This window comes from Ictalurus punctatus, unplaced genomic scaffold, assembly GCF_001660625.3.
Source record: "Ictalurus punctatus breed USDA103 unplaced genomic scaffold, Coco_2.0 Super-Scaffold_100058, whole genome shotgun sequence".
Lineage (NCBI taxonomy): Eukaryota > Metazoa > Chordata > Actinopteri > Siluriformes > Ictaluridae > Ictalurus > Ictalurus punctatus.
Genome location: NW_026521089.1, coordinates 115,823 through 139,682, shown reverse-complemented (window position 1 = coordinate 139,682; position 23,860 = coordinate 115,823). Strand labels below are relative to the sequence as shown.

Below are 23,860 nucleotides of genomic sequence, written 5' to 3'. Positions count from 1 at the left end.
GTGTGTGTGTGTGTGTGTGTGTGTGTGTGTGTGTGTGTGTGTGTGTGTGTGTGTGTGTGTGTGTGTGTGTAAAATGTGTCATTTAGAGGTGAAGAGACAGGACACAATCGCATGAGATCAGCATGTTTATTAGGGCATATACAAAAAACATAGTCATGAATCAAAGTATAGTCAGTTAAAAAGATTAAACTATTGAACTGGTAAAGAAGAACCCAAATTTCTATAAAACACTAGTTTAACCTCCTGGGAAATTGCTCTACCCTGGAAATAATCTAAATTTAATCCGTAGCAATAAATAATTTCAAGACATGTGGTCATGATTCTTACAGAACAGTGAGAAATAGTTCCTTTCTACACCTCTCTTTGGATCAAATATTTATTCTTGTTACAAATATAACGTTAGAAATCTTCATCCTTAATTCTCTAGCAGGAAAAAAAAGTGTTATTTAGAGTGTGTAGTGTAATGATATAAAATATCATATGACACTTTTTGTAATAAAATAATATCTGTAATAAAACCTACGTAGGCCACACTAAGTAAAGAACATAATTAGCATTTCATTTAAAATGTCATGGTGTCAAAACTTATAGCAGCGGTCATCAGTTCAGAATTTATTTCTGGTGTAAAACAGCTAAATGTTTTAAAAGGTTACTTAAAGTGGACAAGTTTAATTACTTTTCTCACCAAAAAGCTGGAAAGGTAATGTTTATCTGTATAAACATACATCTCTCTCTCTCTCTCTCTATCTATCTATCTATCTATAAAGCTATTAAACAAACAAATAAATAAAAAATACAGCCATTATTAACTATTTCATCATCAATATTTAATCATTTTAATATAGGATTAATTCTACTTGGGAAATTCACCCTGGGAGGTGTTTTTTTTTTTAACAGGAAAATAAACGGTTCTTTACACCAGACCTGTGCATTTTGGACATGCGCAGGATTTAAAGCTGTTTTTAAAGCATTTCACAGAGACTGATCCTGTACTGCAGGTGTCTGTCAGGTTCACTGCATCCTGTATGTATCCGTGGTCACAAAATTAGAATTGGAAGCTTGGAATCATGAGCTGTTATTATTCTGAAATGTGGAATCAGAACATTCCGAGTTGAAAGGCTGATCTGCATCAACACAATCCACATTCAGATGAATGTTGTACATTCAGTAGCTCTGACCTGCACAGAAAATGAGTAAACAGGAAGAAGAGAAGGGAATGGAGAGGAAGGTAGATGGGATGTCCTGCAACATCATCAATGAGCTGCGGTTAGAGAAGCAGCTCTGTGACGCAGTCATCGTGGTGGACGGCGCCGAATTCCACGTGCACAAGATCATCCTGTGCGGCTGCAGCCAATACTTCATGACTCTCTTCACCAACGGCGGGTACCCTCCTGATAAGCCCAGGTACAGCATCCCTAACGTTTCCGCCGAGATAATGGAGCTGATCGTGGAGTACGCGTATATAAGACGTGTTAACATCACGGAGAAAAACGTGTTTAAGCTGCTGATCGCTGCTGATTGTCTGTTGGTGAACAGCCTGCTGAACGACTGCTGCATGTTCCTGAAGGCTCAGCTGTGTCCCGAGAACTGCATTAACATCTGTCGTTTAGCTCACTCCTACTTCTGCGAGAAGTTGAAGCAGCAGGCCTTCCGGTTTATCTTGCACAACTTTGAGGAGATGGTGCGGCTCTCTGAGGAGTTCCTGGACCTGACGGTCGAGCAGCTGAGCGAGATAATCGAGAAGGACGAACTGAACGTGAAACAGGAGAGTGTGGTGTTTGAAGCCATCTTACAGTGGATCAAACATGCGCCATGGAAACGGAAAGCGCACATAGGAGTGTTACTGCCCAGGGTGCGTCTGGGGCTATTGACACACGATTACCTTATGAACAATGTGAGCAACAACGTTTTAGTGATGGACGACATGACATGTAAGCTGATCGTCACCAGAGTTCTGATGGGCATCGATGACCTCAACCCGAGCCTTCCTCTCAGCTCTGATCTCCAGAGACTCCGCCTGCCCAGCGCCGTTCTGCTGGCCATCGGTGGCTATGGCCACAAGAATCTCAATACAACTCAATACAACTGTACAAATGTTTGTACAAGAAACATAGAAGCGTATGATACGCGAGCAGCACGCTGGGTCAACGTCACACGACGAGAGTCCACGAGCCTATCACGGGACGGTGTATCTGAATGGCTTCGTGTACTGCATCGGAGGATTCAACAGTGAGGGTTTCCTCAACAGTGTGAGAAGGTTTGACCCCATCACCAGAACCTGGGCTCAGGTGAACCCCATGCACTCTTGCCGGTGTGACGTGAGCGTGTGTGTGCTGGACAGTCGTATCTATGCGATGGGAGGATTTGAAGGCTTCTATCATCTAAATACAGTAGAGCGATATGAACCTGAGAATGATCGGTGGTGCATGATCGCGCCGATGCACGAACCAAGGAGTGACTCTAGCGCTACAGTACTGAACGGCAAAGTGTACATATGTGGAGGGTTTGACGGGAACGGGTGTTTGTTCACGGGGGAGTATTACAGTCCTCAGACGGGAGCGTGGACCCTCATCACCCCCATGATGATCAGAAGGCGTGGACTGGGCGTGGTTGCGTACGGAGGATGGGTTTACGCTGTCGGGGGAAATGATGGTGTTAATCAAATAAGCAATGTAGAGGTGTATAATCCTCAGACCAACGTGTGGACACAAGGTCCAGCCATGAACAACAAGCGCAGCAACTTTGGCATTGAGGTGCTGGACGATCTCCTGTTCGTTGCTGGAGGAGATAACGGCTCTACCTCCATGGATGAAGCGGAGTGTTATGATAAGCAGACTTCTGAATGGCATGCAATCGAAAACATGGGGATTTCTCGCCGTGGTCTGAGCTGCTGTGTGCTGTCTGGTTTACCCAACATGGCAGATTACGCTGCTCCCCGAGACGATCCCTACAGAGTCCCTCAGAGCTCACAGAGCACCAGAGGCTACCTCACACCTCCTGCCAACGTCTGAGACGTACAAATAAACCTCTCCCTTCATCAGCATCCTTTTGTTCTCAAGAATCAAATTAACCACTCTGAAGCAGTCAAACTACTGAATTTGCCTTTTGTTTCCCCTCTTATGCTGCAAGCCGTTGTACTGAAACTCGTAAAACCACAACGTCCCTCGTGGAGACGTGTGATAGAACAGTCCTGAGAGCTCTCACACACACACGTACACATACCTGAGATCACAATGACATGGCGGCACTCATGTGGTCAACGCTAAACAGAATTCCCTTCACGTTATTTTCTATGTGATGAAACTCGACTTTGATGACTTGTAGCTTTTATGTCATAAGTTTAAGTTTGTGACGTAATTCTGCTGATTTTAGCCCAAATTCACTAATGTGATCAAATCACTGTAACGGATCATTTTTACGAGCAAAGATGAAGACAGGGGACGACGATTATACATCATTTCTCTCTGTACATCACAGGAATAATTCATGTAGGTCTTATTAATATGTTTATCAAACTCAAATATGACCTTGCTCAGAGTATCCACCAGTATTTCTGAGCCGGAACGCCTTTAGATCGGAACGCCGGAAAACTGGTTCTGTACTTTCAGAGCTCAAGTACAACAGAGTGCAGCATTAATACCAGCAGATCCACAGCAAGAGACTCTCGGATAATACTATATACACACCAGGTTCAATTACACTACAATCAAACAAGAAAAAAACATGGATTAGGAAAAAAGGACATAAAATAATGACAAAGAGTAAAGGAAAAGGAGAGACAGAATGTGTGTGTGTGAGAGAGAGGATGAGAGAGAGAGAATGATAGAGAGAGAATATGTGTGTCTGTGAGTGAGAGATAGAGAGAGATGATGAGAGAGAATGATACAGAGAGAGAGGATGAGAGAGAGAATGAGAGAGATATGAATGAAAATTAAATAGAAAGAATGAAAAGCAGAAATCAAGAGGGAAAACAAAAAGTGAAAGACAAACACACTACATGAGGGACTGACAGAAAAAGTTTGAAACAAACAAGTGAGAAGAAAAGAAATGTAAAAAATAATGAAGAGAAAGAAAGAGCAAAAAAGGAACAATAAAAATGATAAATATGAAAGAGAAAGAAATCATGGTAGGGGAATAAAAAGGTAGGACACAATTACTAAAAAGCAGGAGAAACCGTGGAAGAGGAAGAGAGACAGATAAAGAAAAAAGGAAAGAGAGGAAGGAGAAAAGAGTGAGAGAGGGATGAAAGAAATGAAGAGAGATTAACGTTTCACCTTGAAGAAGTCGGTTTTGTCAGCAATGTGCTTTAACATCCCCTGTGTGAGCGGCGGCCTGATCACCACGGCAACACGACCCTGGCTCGGGCTCATCAGCTGGGCGGACTCGGCCACGCCCACCCGTTCTGCTGTCACCATGGCGACGAACTGCGTCAGACCCACCAGGTCCATGAGGAGGGAGACAGTGACGGCGCGGATGCTGAAGTCCAGCTTAGAGAAACAGATGTTCATCAGAGACTCGAGCCACCGAGGAGGCGGAGTCACACCGCCGCTGTCTGACATCATCACCACACACACGTCATTTATAATCATATTAATATTAACTATTATTATTGTTGATGTTGATATTAATTTATAAGTAATCATACACCGTAATTAGTAATAATAAACAGCAAATAATAAATAAATCAGTAATATTTCATAAAAAAGTAAAAAAAATGCAAATGTGAGAGTATGTTCTGTTTAATATGCGCTGGTTAAATAAAATCATTTTGGCAGCCGTGAACACAGACACACACTCCTTCTGTTCAAATACACATAGCCTCTCTGTTAACTCCGCCTCCTCCTGGTTAGCCCCGTCCCCGGTGGGTGATGTAAAGCTCCAGCAGTCTGCACAGAAAGTGCTGGAAGTGCCCGAGGCAGTGCTGCATCACAGGAGCACCAGAGAACCAGGCTGGAGTTTAGGATCGGACTGGAGAGGGGCATGGTCATCAGACTCCGCCTCCTCGTACTGAACAAAATCTGTAAAGCTGCTCTCTGGAGAACGAACTGCGGAGGGACTTTCCCTGTCCTCAAACACGTCCTCGCTGACCGGGACATCCAGACATGACCGGCCTGGGGAGTGGGGGGGTTATAGAGAGAGAGAGAGTGTGACTCATACGGTGGGACTGAAAATTTCCAGCGTCTCGTTAGTGCGTGATGACTTCACTCAGACTGTGTATGTGTGATGTGTGTGAGTGTGTGATGTGTGTGTGTGGTGCACTGACCTGGAGTGTGTCCTGCTCTTGGGCGGGGCCACTGGACAGGAGGACGAGGGGGGGGATGAGCGGAGGTTGGACTTTGGAGCAGAGGCACAGACAGTGTTGCAGTCCGAGCTGCAGCGTAACGGCCGACACCATCCTCAACAACTGGGGCAAGTGTTCTGTCTGGATCTCTATATACACACATCTCCTACACACACTTACAGACAGACAGACAGACAGAGAGAGAGAGAGAGAATGAGAGAGAGAAAATGTAAGACAGTTGATCTGCTGAAAGTCATGAAACTGTTACACAGTCAGTGTGTAAAATATAAAGTCTTGATACCGTGTATTTGGTGTACGATAGTGTAGGATGGTGTTTTTGGTGTAGGATGGTGTAGGATGGTGTTTTTGGTGTACGATGGTGTTTTTGGTGTAGGATGGTGTAGGATGGTGTTTTTGATGTAGGATGGTGTACGATGGTGTTTTTAGTGTAGGATGGTGTAGGATGGTGTTTTTGGTGTACGATGGTGTTTTTGGTGTAGGATGGTGTTTTTGGTGTAGGATGGTGTAGGATGGTGTTTTTAGTGTAGGACGGTGTTTTTGGTGTAGGACGGTGTTTTTGGTGTAGGATGGTGTTTTTGGTGTAGGATGGTGTAGGATGGTGTTTTTAGTGTAGGACGGTGTTTTTGGTGTAGGACGGTGTTTTTGGTGTAGGACGGTGTTTTTGGTGTAGGATGGTGTTTTTGGTGTAGGATGGTGTAGGATGGTGTTTTTAGTGTAGGACGGTGTTTTTGGTGTAGGATGGTGTAGGATGGTGTTTTTGGTGTAGGATGGTGTAGGATGGTGTTTTTAGTGTAGGACGGTGTTTTTGGTGTAGGACGGTGTTTTTGGTGTACGATGGTGTTTTTGGTGTAGGATGGTGTAGGATGGTGTTTTTAGTGTAGGACGGTGTTTTTGGTGTACGATGGTGTTTTTGGCTGACATGTAAAGAGAAACTGTGACAATAAGCCTAGTGAAGTTGACTCAGCCCTCAGGGGTTTAATAAGATCACCACTAAGAACTGAATACTTACTTCAAGTTAATGTTAATGACCTTGAAACATTTAAACAGAAATGGTGTGTAAATCAATGTATTTGTGATGTTGATTATAACGGAAATAGTTACATATTTATTTGAGGTTTTTTTTAGTGATAATATGATGTGCTGAAAGATGATGCTTAATTGATTCGTCTATGAGGGGGAAACAATGTAATCTTTGGTATTAAAGGATATTTTAAAGTCCAGTCCATCCAAGGGTTTTCTCGCTCTCTCCCTCTGTCTCACCTAGGATTCTCTCTCTCTCCCTCTCTCCAAGGGTTTTCTCTCTATAACCTAGGGTTCTCTCTCACTCTCTGTCTCACCTAGGATTCTTTCACTCTCCGTCTCAACTAGGATTCTCTCTCTTTCTCTCTCTGTCTCATCTAGGATTCTCTCTCTCTCTCTCTCTCTCTCTCCAAAGTTTTTCTCTCCCTCATCTAGGGTTCTCTCTCTCTCTCTCTCTCTCTCTCTCTCTCTCTCTCTCTCTCTCTCTCTCTCTCTCCAAAGGTTTTCTCTCCCTCACCTAGGGTTCTCTCTCTCTCTCTCTCTCTCTCTCACTCTATCTCTCTCTCTCACTCTCTCTATCTCTCTCACTCACTCTCTGTCTCACCTAGGAGTCTCTCTCTCTCCAAGGGTTCTCTCACTCTCTCTCCTTCGCATGCCCCCTCACACTCTTGCCCTCTCTGGATTTCTGTAAAGCTGCTTTCTAGCAATGTTTATTGTTAGAAGTGATTTATAGAAATGAAACTGATGTGAATTAATGTTTTATTATTATCATGAAATAGAATGTTATTGATATTCTACTGACTGTTGTAATTTCAGAGATGCATGATGCCAAATCTGAGACATTTATAAAGCAAGTTTTTTTGTGAATAAAATCACAATCAAAATCTCATAAAATATCCTGTTTCTCAAAAAGTAGTGTGATTAATTGCTTTTAAATGAGCTATAACAGTCTGGAACAAAGTCTAACTTAAAAACTGTGAGGTCAGTGTGAAAACTGTGATATTTAGGAACAACTTGCCTGATCTGATTGTTCAGGTAGTTAACCATCTCCTCCACCTGATCAGAACGATCCTTTAACACCAAATGCTTCATGAGGGGCCGAAAGTTCTCACTCTGCATCAAGCTCTGGTATATTATAATAATATATAACAATAATAATATATATTAATATTATACTTGCTCAGTTATTTATTGAGAAAAATGATCCAGTATTACATATCTGTGAGGGGTAAAAGTATGTGCACCTGTGCTTTCAGTAAGCGGTGTGATCTCCTTGTGCAGTAATAACTGCAGATAAACGTTTGAGGTAACTGTTGATCAGTCCTGCACATCGACTTGGTGGATTTTTATCCCGTTTGTCAGTCCAGAACAGCTTCAACTCTGGGATGTTGGTGGGTTTCCTCACATGAACTGCTTGCTTCAGGGTCTTCCACAACATTTCTACTGTATTAAGGTCAGGACTTTGACTTGGCCATTCCAGAACATTAACTTTATTCTTCTTTAATCATTCTTTGGAATGACATGTGTGCTCAGGGTGACCCACTTTCTCTTGAGATTCAGTTCACAGACAGATATCCTGATATTTGCCTTTAGAAATCGCCGTCCTGGTCCAGATGCAGCAAAACAGGCCCAAACCATGATACTACCACCAGCATGTTTCACAGATGGGGTGGGGTTCTTGTGCTGGAATTCAGTGTTTTCCTTTCTCCAATCATAACGCTTCTTATTTAAACCAAAAATTCTATTTTTGTCTCATCCATCCACAAAACATTTTTCCAACATCCTTCTGTTTTGTCCACATGATTTTTAGCACGCTGCGGAAGGTCAGCACTGTTCTTTTTGAGACCAGTGGCTTTCTCCTTGCAATCCTGCCATGTACACCATTGATGTTCAGTGTTCTCCTGATGGTAGACTCATGAATATTAGCCAATGTGAGAGGGACTTTAGCTGCTTAGAAATTACCCTGGGTTCCTTTGTGACCTAGCAGTCTATTACATATCTTCAATTTTGGGGAGATCTTTATTGGACCCTACAGCAGGGGAGGGTAACAATGGCCATGAATTTCCTCCGTTTGTACACAAACTAACTGTCTGTGTATTGGTGGAGTCCAGACTCTTTAGAGATGGTTTTGTAACCTTTTCCAGACTGATCAGCATTAACAACCCTTTTTCTGAGGTCCTCAGAAATCTCCTTTGTTCATGCCATGATACACTTCCACAAATATGTTGTGAAGATCAGACTCTTACAGATCCCTGTTCTTCGTCATCCCATTGATTGAAGACACCTGACTCTAATTTCACTTTAAGATTAACTGCTAATCCTAGATGTTCACATACTTTTGCCACTATCAGATTTGTAATATTGGATCATTTTCCTTTATAAATAAATGACCAAGTACAATCTTTTTGTCTCATTTGTTTAACTGGGTTCTCTTTATCTACTTTTAGGACTTGTGTGAAAATCTGATGATGTTTTAGGTCATATTTCTGCAGATATAAATAAAAGTCTGTTTGCTGTACACATATTACCAGTATCCAGTGTTTTTCAAAATAAAATCTTATCGCTTGATAGCGTAGAACCTCGTACTTCAAACACAAATCTGCTACTAGACGCGCAGCATACACACATACAGTAGAGACAAATATTGATTATAAAATAACAAGGTGTCTACAAGGTGAATGAGGCAGAGCAGCGCACAGCTGCGGTGTTCAAAGGTCAGTCTGAGACCGGATCTTCCCAACAGCTGAGAAAAGAACAACAACAACAACAAAAAAAGACAGACTAATGTGCTCATTCTGAACATTATCGTTTTTATTGTAATAACTTCTACAGGGACTTCTACAGGAAGTGTACTGATTATTCAGACTAGTCGCTGCAGCCCAAACATAAATTATATGAAGTGTAACTATATACAGATAACGTTATTTAGTATTAATGTAATAAATCATTGTGTGCTTTGTTTTTCTTTAAAAAAAAGTTAGTGTTAGGTTTTACACACCAGTATAATGTGTCAAGTCTGATAAGTAATGCTTAGTTTTCCAGATATACTTTCCTCATATGGGACGAGGCGTATGAATGAATGCTGACGTTCATTCATCCAGTAAATGAAAGGTTTGTTGCAAATGAACATGACGATAAACTGATGTCCATCAGAAATTGTAGGAGGCAGGTATACATGTATATGGGCTTGGAGGGAAGGTAGGATGAAGGAGTTATAAATAATAATTACAGTGTTAATGTACATGTAAACTTTAGAGCTTTGATTTTACCCACTGGCCCTTTAAATTATACTAATACTGTATAAAATGGGAAGAAATCATATACATGCTGAAGAAACAGCTATATAATTTACCTTTGTCTTTGCACTCAGGATGGGACTGAGCAGACATACCTCATATCCATGGAGTGCATCTGCAGCAAATACACCACTCTGAAAAACAGAAGAAAAGAAATGTGCATAGAAAACACTTTTCTCTGATGGGAAAAAGAGCTGTGAAGTATAATGGAGGAGTTTTTAGTTCACCTCATGAGATCAGGATCCTCAGTAAGATCAGTCACAGAGTCCTGGTCCTGTAGTGACAAACACTGGTACTAATAATCGCTCAATAATCTGTGCCTTTATGGGGGTTTTAAATTTAAATTTAGTTGCTTTGTTTGATAAGATGCTTTGAGAATTATTCCTCAGTTTTCAGCCAGTTTTCCTGCGTGTGTTTGAAAACCTCTTACCTTGCCATTTGTCTGCCCTGGTGTGCAAAGCCACTTCTCTAGAAGGATATTACTGATATTGAGAAGGTCAACACCGTTAATGGGTACAATCTCTTTAGCCACTGCGTGAATGTCTGGTCAGGCAAACAAAAGTGGCACAGAAAACACGTGATGAGTAAATGCTGTTGTTAAAAACTGTTTAAAGCAGCCTTTTGTTATGCACCCTAGGGCTAGGGGTCGACCGATAGTGGATTTTACTGATACCAGTAACCAAGTCGGGCAGAAGTTTTAAACTGATACTGAATGAAAACACTCGAAGTAAAATATTCCTGAACTTTATTACAAAAATAAAGTACTGAAGGACCATGAAAATGTACTGCACATTTTAAAATGAAATATAATATATTAACTATTAATAAACGTTAATTTAATGTAGCACTCTGTTAGATTTCCAAGTATCTCAGGAATCTCATATTTATGTCTTCAGATCTCCATCAGCCCTATCAGCCTGTTCTACCATTACTTCTATTAACTTTTAGTTCTGTGCTGCTATGAGCTAGAAAGTGTGGTTTACCGCAGAGTTCAGGCCTGGAGAGTCCAAATGAACACACACACACAAACACTGACACACATGAATGTTCACAGAGACTTCTGGTTTATTTCATGCAAAACAAAAGTATTTATACACATTGATAAGAAGCAGTGCGTTTCTACTGGTCCAGGTGTCAGACAGATTTAAACAAAACACACAGCACATAGTCATAATACAAAATAAGTCCTGTGTCATGTTGACATGGAAATACATAATATAACCAAGGATAGCAGTTGATCAGCTTATTTAAAGAGGTTATTAAATGAATACAAGGTAATTAAACGAATACATTCATCATAGGTATTTGATAGCAGTTCATAATATAAGAGTACATGATAAGAGAATTTCCCTTCACACTCCAAATAACAAATAAAAATAGAGATGTCCAAAATGAATTAAAAAACACTTCAAATAACAAGAATGAGTGTTTATTTCTCCTCTAGAGGTCACTCTCGTGCTGCATAATGACATCGGACAGTTCTCAGCTGCTCCTGCAAGGGACGCAGTCGAGCTCTACCAAGGGCTGCATGGTTCTCAATGAAATAGGAAACTTTTTTTTTTGGCTTGAGCAATTATTCGATTCTTAGATTACTTACGGAGGCTGTATTTGAACAGACAATAAGGAAATGTAAAGCTTCAGTGCTCCGAGTTTGACAGCAAAAAATTCACATCTTGATCTACACCATGAAAAAAATTCCGTACATTCTCCAGACTTTCCAGAACCGTGCCTCGCTTGCTGACATTTAGGCACATCATGATTCTAAATGACCAGCAACATCAGTACATCAACCCTAACCTTTCATGAGTCCACACTTTCATGAGTATAACCATTAAAAAAAGAGGCTATTGTACATCTTAATAAATATTCAAGTTGCAATCAAAATGGTGCGTGATTGCTTGAGTATTGGTGCTTAGGGTCTGCATGGTCAGATTTACTCTCACCAGGGGAGGTCTGTCCAGCAGGACTCTTCACGTGCTCCACCACTGAGCTGTGCTCGAACAGAGCCACGATGAGACGGCCGGGCAGTCCCGTGAGCTTCAGCAGCTTGGGGCAGTCCAGCTGAAAAGTCATGAACACGTTCTCTGTGGCTGACCGCTGATACTGCAGCTTCGAGGTGAAGCTCTCTCCCCTCGTCTGTAGCTCCTCCCACACACACACACACACACACGAAACAAATGCATAAACAAGTGCATTCAATAGATCATGAAGTTAGTAGAGTCATTTATGCTGTATTAAATATATACACTGCATAGAAAATATAAAATAATGCCTAATATTTTTGTAATAGTCAACAAAAGAGCCTCTCTGTAAATGCAACAGGACTGCAAAAGAAAAAACAAAGCAGTGACCAGTTATATTAAAGTGCAGAATAAAACTAAGACAAACCTGTATTCATGGAAATGACATGACTTTAAGGCTTAACCAAGATAAGTGGAAAAACAGTTTGGTCAATAGCGATGGGAAGGAAAGACATCATTGTAAAATTTGTTTATAAACAAAACAACTAAAGATTCATCTATAAAAGAATTAAAATAAAAACTCATACATATATAGATTTATTTTATAAAGCATCTTATTCCTGTGGTAACAAACCTGTAGCGTATCAGACTTCAGCAATGTGTGTACGAGGTCCAAGCTGAATTTCAAACACATGGTTCTCTCTGCACCTGTAAGCAAAGCAGCGGGGCAAATTTCTATATTTATAATAAATAAATCTATTCATGATACATTAATATAATCAGTGATTAGACAAGGTTTAGAGAGGCCAATCGTAACAAAACTCAGTGGACCGATTTGACTCTTGACCCCAGAGGTCTGTGCTCAATTTGAACCCAAACAGCCACTGGGAGGCACCATCACATTTTGTTTTGTGTGTAGATTTTATATCATGTGATGTTTCCCACAAACACAAATTCTTTACATCAAATTGTAGATCTCCTTATTTTGAACAACTGTGCCTCAAGAACCACTGCTGTCAATCAAATTGCTGTCAACTCATACATACATGTACACACATTATGCACACACACATGAACTGGTGACTAACAGACCAGATCTTGTGCGATTTGTAAAAATAAATAAATAAAATTATTATATGGGCACAGTGACAGGGGCACCTTCATAAAGTTTTGCATAAGGTCCCCAGATGTTTAGGACAGTCACTGGATTTAGTTTTACACATTAATTTATAAATATCTATTGAATAAAAATGAAGCCATGTTTTTCATAATTGATGTACAGATAGGTGGCAAATTAAAGGACCACCCTTAAGAAAGGAGTTAGGGGTGAGGGCATTTTTCTGGCATGGTTTGGGTCCACTTATCCCTTTAAAGGAAATGGTCACTGCACATCAATATAAAGTGGTTTTGAATGATCACCTTTTTTCCTATGATGAAGCATTTCTATCCTGTTACAAACGGACAATGCACCATCCATAGGGCACAAGGGGTCAATGAATGGTTAATGATGTGAAGGATATGTCATGGCCTAACCTGACCTCAACCCAGTTGAACATCTATGGGAGATTTTAGACCAATGTGTTATGTCTATGTGATGTCTTCATCATTATCAAGACAGCAAATGATGATCTTTTGGAACAATAGTGTACCATTCCAGCAGTACAATTCCAGAGACTTCTAGAATCAATGCCAAGGCACATTGAAGCTGTCCTGGGAACACATGGTGGCTTAACACTGTTTATTAAGACACTGTTAATTTTCCCTTTAATTTCTCACCCATCTGTATAATGTCACTGTCACATGGAAACCTAGAATCTCCAGATTGGGTCATTTTTCCTTCTTTAAGTTCTTTATAAAACAATGCTATTGGTCACCCTTTACATTTAACTGTGGGTTTCACAAATATTTAACCAATGAAAAGTATTAAAAAGTGTTTGTGACTAAATCTCAATCTCTAAAACTTTTGGTAAAGCCTCATAACTCCACTGCACCTACATGTTGAAGGATTGATGTGCCACACAGCAGAGCTGAACGTAAACAGTGATCTCGAAGGTACATAAAGAACTGGTTGCTTTGAATAAATACAGCGTTTTCTTTCATCAGTAAACACCAAGTCTGTAAAGGCTTTTTTAAGCTAACATTAATGTCATTTAAAAAAATTTTTATGTACAGCCACACTTCCAACTGTAACAGTTCACTGCACAACATACAGGTTTTTTTCCTGAAAAGTAACAGTTTCCATGTGTTTCCATATGAGGTTTCCACCCGAGAGTGACAACATGTACAGTGTCCTCCACTAATATTGGCACCCTTGGTAAATATGAGCAAAGAACAAAACCTTTTGTTCAAAAAATTCACAAAATGCTCTGCTCTCATGGATAAACAATTGCAAACAGGTTTATTTTAAAAAATGCTACATGGGTACACAAGAATTATTGGCACCCCTATGAATCCATGAGAAATACAGTATCTCACAAAAGTGAGTACACCCCTCACATTTTTGTAAATATTTGATCATATCTTTTCATGTTACAACACTGAAGAAATGACACTTTGCTACAACATAAAGTAGTGAGTGTACAGCTTGTGTAACAGTGTAAATTTGCTGTCCCCTCAAACTCAACACACAGCCATTAATTCCTAAACTGCTGGCAACAAAAGTGAGTACACCACTAAGTGTAAATGTCCAAATTGGGCCCAAAGTGTCAATATTTTGTGTGGCCACCATTAAGTTCCACTGCAGTGGCTTAGTAGGTGGCTTTGTACTCAACCTATTTGCATTAAAGGAATTAGATATCATTTTATGTTAACAATATTTTCCCCTTCACATATTGAAGCCATAGATTTCTAATAATTTGACAATTATATGAGTGTATGATATTGACCCATAGAGTAGATACAAGTAAAAAGCAGATGCAGTTTGTCAACTTTGCTCATTTATTTATCATCAGTAACCACTTCATCCTGCTCAGGGTCGAGGAGGATCCAGAGTTTATCCAGGATTAATGGGCAAGAGGCAAGAATATATCTTACATCAGTCCATCACAGGAGACCACGGACACACACACAGACACAGAATCACAGACTCATTCACACCCTGGGGCAAGATAGCATAGGAGATCCACCAACCAGTAGGTCTGTGTGTGGTGGGAGAAAACCTGGAGGAATCCTGCACAGACGCAGGGAGAAACTGCAGTTCCACATAAACAGTATCCTGAGCTCAGGATCGAATCAGGGAACATGGAGCTGTGAGGTAAACTGGTCTACATGAACCATACTCATACACAATATATGGTAAATCCACTTGGAGGAAGGAGTGGGGATGATTCATTCATTAATAATTATTAGGGCTGCAACTAACCATTATTTTCATAATTGATTAGTTGGCCGATTATTTTTTCGATTAATGAGATGGGGCGGGGCAAACTTTCAGTACCATTTCTTCTTATTTGAAATAAAATCCACAAACAGAGTGTTACTTCTGTCACATATCAGGAAACTCTGGACTCCACTTCCCATCAGCCACTGCACTGCTCTAGTTGTCACATGACCACCTGCACCTGATTCATGTTTTGGTTAATGAGCCCTCATGTGTATATATAGTCCTTGTTGGCACCATTAGCTTGTCTTTCGTTGTCTTAGACGCCTGTGTTCCATGTTTCTTGATCTTGTTAGTTTATGTTTAGTTTTGCCACAGTATTCTGCCAAGTAGTCTTAGATTCATGTTGTTTATGTCTCAGTGTTTGTTTCTTGCCACAGTGTGTTTCCCAGTTGTCATAGTGTATTCGTTTCTTAGTACGTTTCCTTCAATAAATGTCATTTTCTGCACCTGCTTCTGGCTCAACCTCGAATTGTGACAACTTCAGACTAAAACTTTACACAAGTGTTTGTCCAAAACAGAAAAGAACCCAATTCAAACACACACACACACACACACACACACACACACACACACACACACACAGAGAAGAATATATATTATTAATTAGGACTGTAGTTCAATTCAGTGCTTTTTGTGCAGCCATGAAAATAATGCATAAATACTATAAAATAAATTATATAAAATTTTGTTTGAATTAGACATTACAGATCTTAATCGTGCTACACTCTGTATCAGCGCGTCTACACCGCACGTGATCGCAACGCGGCCTCGTTAACACATCACTTCCGTTATAATAAACAACAGAATTTACACTGCAAGCGTGCAGATACAGCATATAATGACAATAAACTTACATTAAACTAAACCTTTTAAGCAGCGTGCACCAGTTTCCCCTGCCCCTTACACACAGTGGATATAAACATAACTTTGTGCTCCACTGTGTTTAATATAAAATGCTCCCTGCATTTCTGATTTTCTTCCTCAGTCACGTGATGATTTCTCCTCCATCTGATGGAGACTGACGTCATGTTGGGAATAGTAGGTAACGCTGACAGAGAGTAAACTGGAGAAAGTCAGTGTCGGTGACTCTGAGTGTCTGCTAATGCTTGCGTACGTATGACGTCATGCGTCATCGTGACTTATACTACAGTTAGTAAAAATATCGCTAGTGATACATTTGAGATGATATTACCTTTCTAAAATCCACACAGTAGAGTATACAGACAGTAGAGTATACAGTGCATAGTGTAAGTGTACAGTACTTAATTTGGGACACAACTTTAGTATTTACTCTCCGAAGCATGTTTTCTGAACAGAAGTAATGTAATGCAGCCATCTAATCCATAATGAGATTCATTACAATAATTTTCATCATAGATTATTATCCATTTTATCGATTAGTTGTTGCAGCTCTAGTGCAAATATATAAATATAAATGATTTGACTTTTTTTTGACCCAGTGTAAAATGTTAAAGAGCTATCTCTATATCTCTAGATATAACCATGCGGTATGTTAGATGGTGGTATGCTGTGTTCAATAGGACTATGTGAGCACAAACAAACACTGAAATCTAAGAATGTTTTTTTTAATAGATATAAAAATAATAAAAATGTGTCCACACAGGTCTGTTAAATCTTTAACATATAACAGGTAGTGCAATAATGGAAAAATGGTATAAATGTAAACATAACACACTATGACTGAGTATTCAGCAAATTAGCTTATACCAAATACGATCATAGCAGTTATAGTGATAGCAGCCAGGTAAAGTGCATTTAAAGTCTATATAGTGACAGTAAATTAGATCCTATGTTTTTTTTAATAATACAGTACAGTATAATTCAGTTGTTCTATTAGTGCAATTTCAACCAAAATACAGTTGAGTGTAAAAGTTTGTACCCCCTTGTGGTTTTTTTTGGACGGAAGGGTGTTAAATGTCCTAAACACTACAAAATTTGACTGTAAGTAGAAGTTAATTTTATTATCAGACTCAGATATCCATGTTAATATTTTTAATACTGCTCATTAGTGTTAAATGACTTGAAAGAGTCAACACATTGGATGGTCATGGCAGGATCTTGATTTTGTGGTCAGTAAACCAAATGTGTTGATTTTGATGTGTGTTTTGGATCACTGTCCTGCTGGAAGATCCAACCACGGCACATTTTAATCTTTCCGGCAGAGGCAGTCAGGTTTTTATTAAATATCTGTTGATATGATGCCATGTATCCTAACAATATGTCCTGGTCCTCTGGCAGAAAAACAGCCCCAAAACATTAAAGATCCACCACCATAGTTAACTGTGTACATGAGGTACTTTTCCATATGGCTAGGGTGAAGAGAGAGAGAGATACTTTGTATATATTGTAACCGTAGTTTTGACAGGTATAGGTCAAAGGTCAAAAAGATACACATTCTAACTCTCTATATCTAGATCAAAGGTCATGATCATAAAAAGATGAATAGTTATGTTAAATCTGGATCACATCCATTCGTTACCATACATGGTGCGGCCATGTGTGTTTTTCCGCCCCACACACGTTGCACACATGGTACATCTAACTCTCTGTGGTAGGTCATAAAAATATATATAATTATGTTAAATCTGGTTCACATCCAAATCGTGACCATACCTGGTACGGCCATGTGTCCCCCCCCCCCCCACCCCACACACACACACACACACACACACATGTTGCACACTCATGTTTTTTCTAACACTCTGTGGTAGGTCATAAAAATATATATAGTTATGTTAAATCTGGTTCACATCCAAATCGTGACCATACCTGGTACGGCCATGTGTCCCCCCCCCCCCCCCACCCCACACACACACACACACACACAAGTTGCACACTCATGTTTTTTTTTCTAACACTCTCTGTGGTAGGTCATAAAAATATGTATAGTCATGTTAAATCTGGATCACATCCATTCGTGACAGAAACGTTACCATACATGGTACGGCCATGTGTATCCCACATCCAAACAAAAATATCACACACACACACACACACACACACACACACGTGCATGTACAGACAAACGCATGCATACGAACCAGCTTATAAAAGTCGAGCATCCCTCTAGGTTTTATAATACTCTGTACTTAGAACAACGTGTGCGATCTTACAACATGGCTGATGTTTGTCCTAACGCGCCGAAAAAAGCTCACCCTTTTTTGGGAAGAATAGAAAAATGTTAGAACATGAAAAGATTCAATATTGGGTAATGTCAAACGGATGTACAGCCGGGTTTTTTTTTTCGATGCAGAAAAAGGAACCGTTTTGCTTTTCAAGTTCTCGGTCCCGGGAACACACGATCTTTTCCTTTCACGTAGAATATGAAGCACTCCGAGTCAGGCCTAGGTCAAAAGGTCAACAACGTAAAACCCCCGTTCTGATGCATTCCCGAGCACAAACACACCCCCCCACACACACACACACACTCGAATGCATACGAACCTGTTTATAAAGTCGAGCACTTCGAAAGTTTTAACATCGGAAAAGGTTCGACCGAATTTCCAGAGTCAGTTCTTCACTACTTCGAAAGTTTGAACATCGGCAAAGTTCAACAGAATTTCCAGACCCCATGGATTTCTCGGCAGGTAAAAATTTGTATTTTAATCAATTAATAGTTAAATATAAATTGAAATACAATGTTTATGTAATTATCCAGTAGGCAATGATATTGATATAAACTTAGAACTAATCATTCTGAGTACAAAAATCATCATACTTATCTGGTCATTATGTAATCTGGTACAATACTTTATCTAAATTGTAAATATTCATTACATTTATATTACAGTGCAAGACCGAGTTAAGCTCACCTGTTTCTAGTGTATAGGTAATTAAAATTTGTCTCTTAGATCTATGTAGTGGTCTAAAATGAGAATGTTAAGTTATTAAAAGTATGTTTTACTGTTTTATAGACAGCTTGGTGATTATTTCTGATGATGAGATTCCCGAAACAACCACTCAGGACCTTTTGAATCTGAGTTCCACACATAAGTCACAACATAAAATTGTGAATGTTTCATGCTGTAAAAGTCTTTCATACGTGAATATAACATTGTTTGTATCATATTCAGAATTTGAGGGAAACGTGTCTAACAGTGATTACGACGGAGATATTTCAGGTGAGTTGTAGTATATTTACCTTCTATTTACACAGCACAAAAAAATAAATAAATAAATAAATAAAATAAATAAAAGCTCTTTCACATGTTCTGTGACTTATAGATACGAGTGCTGCAATAGAAGACCCAGAGGAAATCATCTCAAAGATTGTGAGATTGTGAAAGACATGGTCTTTTCCTTACCAGCCTTGAAAGTGTTTTTGGTGTGTCTGGGACAGTTTTAAACTGGTTTAAATCCTATTTTACTGACCATTGCCAGTTTGTTTCTGTGCATGGCTACAGGTCTGACACTAGCTCTGTGCTCACTGGTTCCTCAGGGTTCAGTTTTAGGCCCTCTACTTTTCAATATTTATCTATCTCCACTTAGGCATCTGCTGCATTCGCTCGGCCTCACTTTTTATCACAATTATCACTTTTATGCTGATGATACCTAAATCTCCATTCACTCAAAATCTGGTGAAAACCTTGATGTTTGTTATCTTTCTGATTGTATTTCTGAAATAAAAACATGGATGAATAATAAATTTCTGTGCCTGAACAGCAGGAAAACTGAAGTTGTGCTTATAGTTTCCCTGTCATCAAATTCGCAAAGCGGCTCCACTGTCTTTGTTTGTTGATAGCTCTGTTCTAGAGACCCAAAGTAAAATGAGGAACCTTGGAGTGATTTTTGATACCAGCCTCACATTTGATTTTTTTGTTCAGAGCACTGTGAAGACATCCTTTTTTCACCTCAGAAATACAGCTAGACTGTGCCCAATGCTAAACTTCTCTGCAGCTGAAAATCTGATTAACTCATTTGTTGTCACCTGGCTGGATTACTGTAATGCCGTTTTAGCCGGAGTGTCTAAATCCACAATCAATAAATTGCAATATGTTCAAAACTCTGCTGCCCGCATCCTGACGGGAACCAGGAAATGTGACCATATTACTCCTGTTTTGATGACCTTACACTGGCTCCCAGTCAGGTTCCGTGTCGATTTTAAGATCATGTTGTTGACATACAAGGCACTACATTTATTGTTCTGTGTACTGCTTATTTTGTGTACAGCACTTTGAGAAGCTGCTTTTAAAGGCACTTTATAAAACAAAGTATTATTATTATTATGTACATATACATAGACATCTACATACACATATCATTCAGCCACCGGATAATGTCACGATCACTGAACACGAACTCCGGCGCCAACTCACCACAATGCACGGACCACCAGTGCTGCTCTAATACTATAAATCAACAAATTAGCCTTGAGATGTTCACCTCATTACAGCGTGAGCAAAGCCTGAACGTACCTGAACGTTCCAGGAACTGGAAATGCCAGGGGAGTGATGAACTGCGAATCAGGAAGGCACTTAAGTCATGTATACACTGCAGTTGTGGAACAAACATGATAAATTCATTAGGTACTCCACTGGGCAAGTAAAATTATTTACGCTTTTATTTTGATCAGAGTTTCCCACATAACTGCATGTTCCTGATTCTTCTGTTTGGCAAAATGTGCCATGTGCAATGCAGCAGGCTGAGACTCAGAACCAGCGTTCACACACACATACAATTATAAGGTTTGTGAATGTGTGTGTGTGTGTGTGTGTGTGTGTGTGTGTGTGTGTGTGTGTGAGAAAGAGAGAGAGAGAGAGAGAGAGAGACCTTGACAGCTGTTGCTCTCGGTGTTGATGGTGAATCCTGATGGACAGCTGCAGCTAAGCCCTCCATGATGTTAATGCAGGACTGAGAACATAGAGAATCTGACACACACACTCATCCTCGTCTGAAACGCAACATCATATAAAAACACATCAACACACAAACTAACACCCTAATTATACTCGATTTTAACTGTACATAGGCTTTTGGCAGATATCTGCTGTGCGTATCCTACAGTTATTTTGAGAGTCGTATCTGCACGTAGCTTGGAAATAATTGAGATGCTCCTGCATGGTGCAGTGCCAACGTATGAGGGGATGACTGTATATAGTTGCTATAACGTGAGTGAGAACAGGAACTAACTTCTTTCACTGCTGTTCCACATGTAACTATAAACAAGGAGGATCTGCAAATCCTAGACAATTATCATACCCTACTTACCTAATCCCAATCCTAAACCTTAATCGTACGCCCTGAACATTAATCCCAATTCTAAACCCTAATCCCAATCTTAAACCTTAATCGTCCGCCCTGAACATTAATCCCAATTCTAAACCCTAATCCCAAGCCCTGAACATTAATCCCAATCCTAAACCTTAATCCCAATTCTAAACCCTAATCCCAATCCTAAACCTTAATCCCAATTCTAAACCCTAATCCCAATCCTGAACCTTAATCACATTCCTAAACACTAAACTGTTATCCCAATCCTAAACCCTAACTCTCCTACACTACAATATGAGCTACTTTAGTTGTAGTTTAAAATACATGACATGACAACATAATTTAATTTATTTGATCAGAAATCATTAAAAAGTATTTACCAGCACAGTAAAATGCTTCATCCAGAATCCTTCTGGGCATTTCTCTCCCTCATCATCTACACAAAATAAAACACGCATGCCCTGATCTATTTTATAATTATGTGGCAAAACTGAAGCTTTTTTACAGAATTATTTTGGACTTTTACTGACGTTCCAGACATGGTGTATGTCGTTCCTCCTGCTCAGCCCTGAACATGACCATGATGAAATTGATGGACTTTGTGAGTATAGTCATTAGTATTGTTGTATGGTTGTGATGTGAGTATTGTCATTAGTATTGTTGTATGGTTGTGATGACCTGACAGTGATAATGTGGCTGTGATGTGAAAGTACAGCCTGAAGTTGAGCATGTTGTAGGAGCTGCTGATGTCTGACAGATTTGCTTCAGTAGTGGAGCGAAACATTTCACTGATCCATCAAACTCCAGCGAGTGATTACAGCGCAGAGTCAGCACCGAGCTGACACCCTGCTGAAAAGAATTCTGGGTAGACCAGGAGTAAATCTGACCAGAGCCAACTTGCACATACGTCTCATCAAACTCCTAGAAACAAGGAGTTTTACCCAAGATGATCTTTATTCCACACATCTGATTAATGTTATTAATGCATCGATGATTAATGTGAAGTTCTAATGAAGCGTAAATTAAGACCTGCTGATGTAGCACTGGGGATAAAAACACTGCAGGAATAAATGCATTAATGACCACATCGACTAGCAAAACTCCCTCTGCATCCACACCTCTCACCACATGGGTTATTCTTAAGATCTCTCCTACACACACACACACACACACACACACACACACACACACACACACACACACAGAGACAGCTTTAGTCCTATTACAGTTTATTTATTTTTATGTCTCTGGTGTATGTAAATACATTCTGACCCTGTCTGGAAAAATTACCTGTGTGAAACTCCAGTTAGGATTCTTGTCTGAAATTCCTGCGGCTGATGGTGAAGCCGTTCATCATTCCTGCTGATACATGAACAGCCGTCCAGTACACCGGAGTCAAAGCAGATACAACAACTTTCAGCAAAGGACCTGCATGCACATTAACACACACACGCACACACACATAGAGGAACTCATTAACCCTTACTTGTTAATTCTCCTTCGTCCTCCTGAGCTCTTCTACTCTCTTTGAATTATCTTTCATAGCATCGTTTTCTCAGATTCACACATCAGTGGCTCAGGTACCAGATTCCTGAGGCTGTGTGAGTACGACTCAACCTCAGTAGAGGATTAGACTTCACTGATCTGATCTCAGCAAGTCTCGCCACTTTTACCTGCCAATTTTCCCTAATCTTTATACTGTACATTTATACCTCTGTGTGTGTGTGTGAGTGCGTGTGTGTGTGTGTGCGCGTGTGTGTGTGTGTGTGTATGTGTGTGTGTGTGTGAAACCACATGGTGTCAGAGAGGCAGGCAAACCTTGAAAGAATCTGTTTCTCTATACCATCTCACACACACACACAAACCTGTTATAACTGCCAGTGTCTCACGCGTCTCTCATGTGTGTCTCACGCATCTGCTATCAGCTGTTAAAACAGTGTAAACAAAGCATTATCTTGCAGGCAACTTTACAAACCGCTGTGGTGTGTCCCAAGTAGTGTAAGGGAGTGTTTATGCTGGAGGTTTGTTGTTATTTTTACCTGACTAACTGATAGCAGGGGTTCACCTGTCAACTGTAGTGTTCATATTTGGAAAAAAAAACCCTGCTGTAAATGTATATTAATCGAAATGTACTATGAAAATAACAGGTATTTTCTGTAAAGATATTACTTCAGTACTTCAGTGTGAATATGTTGTACACTTCCATCCATCCATCTTCTACCGCTTACTCCTTATCAGGGTCACGGGGAACCTGGAACCTATCCCAGGAAGCATCGGGCACAAGGCGGGGTACACCCTGGACAGGGTGCCAGTCCATCGCAGGGCACAATCACACACACCCATTCATACTCAACATGCCAATCAGCCTACCATGCATGTACCAAGCACAGGGAGAACATGCAAACTCCGTACACACATGGCCCCGGCGGGAATCGAACCCCGGACCTGAAGGACCTGACACCCTGGAGGTGTGAGACGAAAGTGCTAACCACTAATGTGTATATATATATATATGTATATATATATATATATATATATATATATATATATATATATATATATATATATATATATATATATATATATATATATATATATATGTGTGTGTATATATATATATATATATACACACACATATATATATATATATATGTGTGTGTATATATAT

General features: G+C 39.8%; 1 long non-coding RNA gene and 1 pseudogene across 2 annotated transcripts; one reads left to right on the top strand and one right to left on the bottom strand.

Annotated features, from left to right (window-relative positions):
* The first annotated feature begins 795 nt into the window (after positions 1–795).
* Positions 796–4,985, top strand: LOC128630605 (kelch-like protein 10; annotated as a pseudogene).
* Positions 4,986–11,852: 6,867 nt separating this feature from the next.
* Positions 11,853–23,600, bottom strand: LOC128630604 (uncharacterized). Of its 2 annotated transcripts, XR_008394868.1 has the most exons (5): positions 22,483–23,600; positions 21,573–22,343; positions 20,752–20,872; positions 20,397–20,472; positions 11,853–12,287 (listed from the first exon to the last, which is right to left on the bottom strand). It is a non-coding gene; the product is annotated as an uncharacterized LOC128630604 (long non-coding RNA). The 2 variants fall into 2 exon arrangements; XR_008394867.1 differs by having other exon boundaries at positions 20,752–22,343.
* Positions 23,601–23,860: the final 260 nt, after the last annotated feature.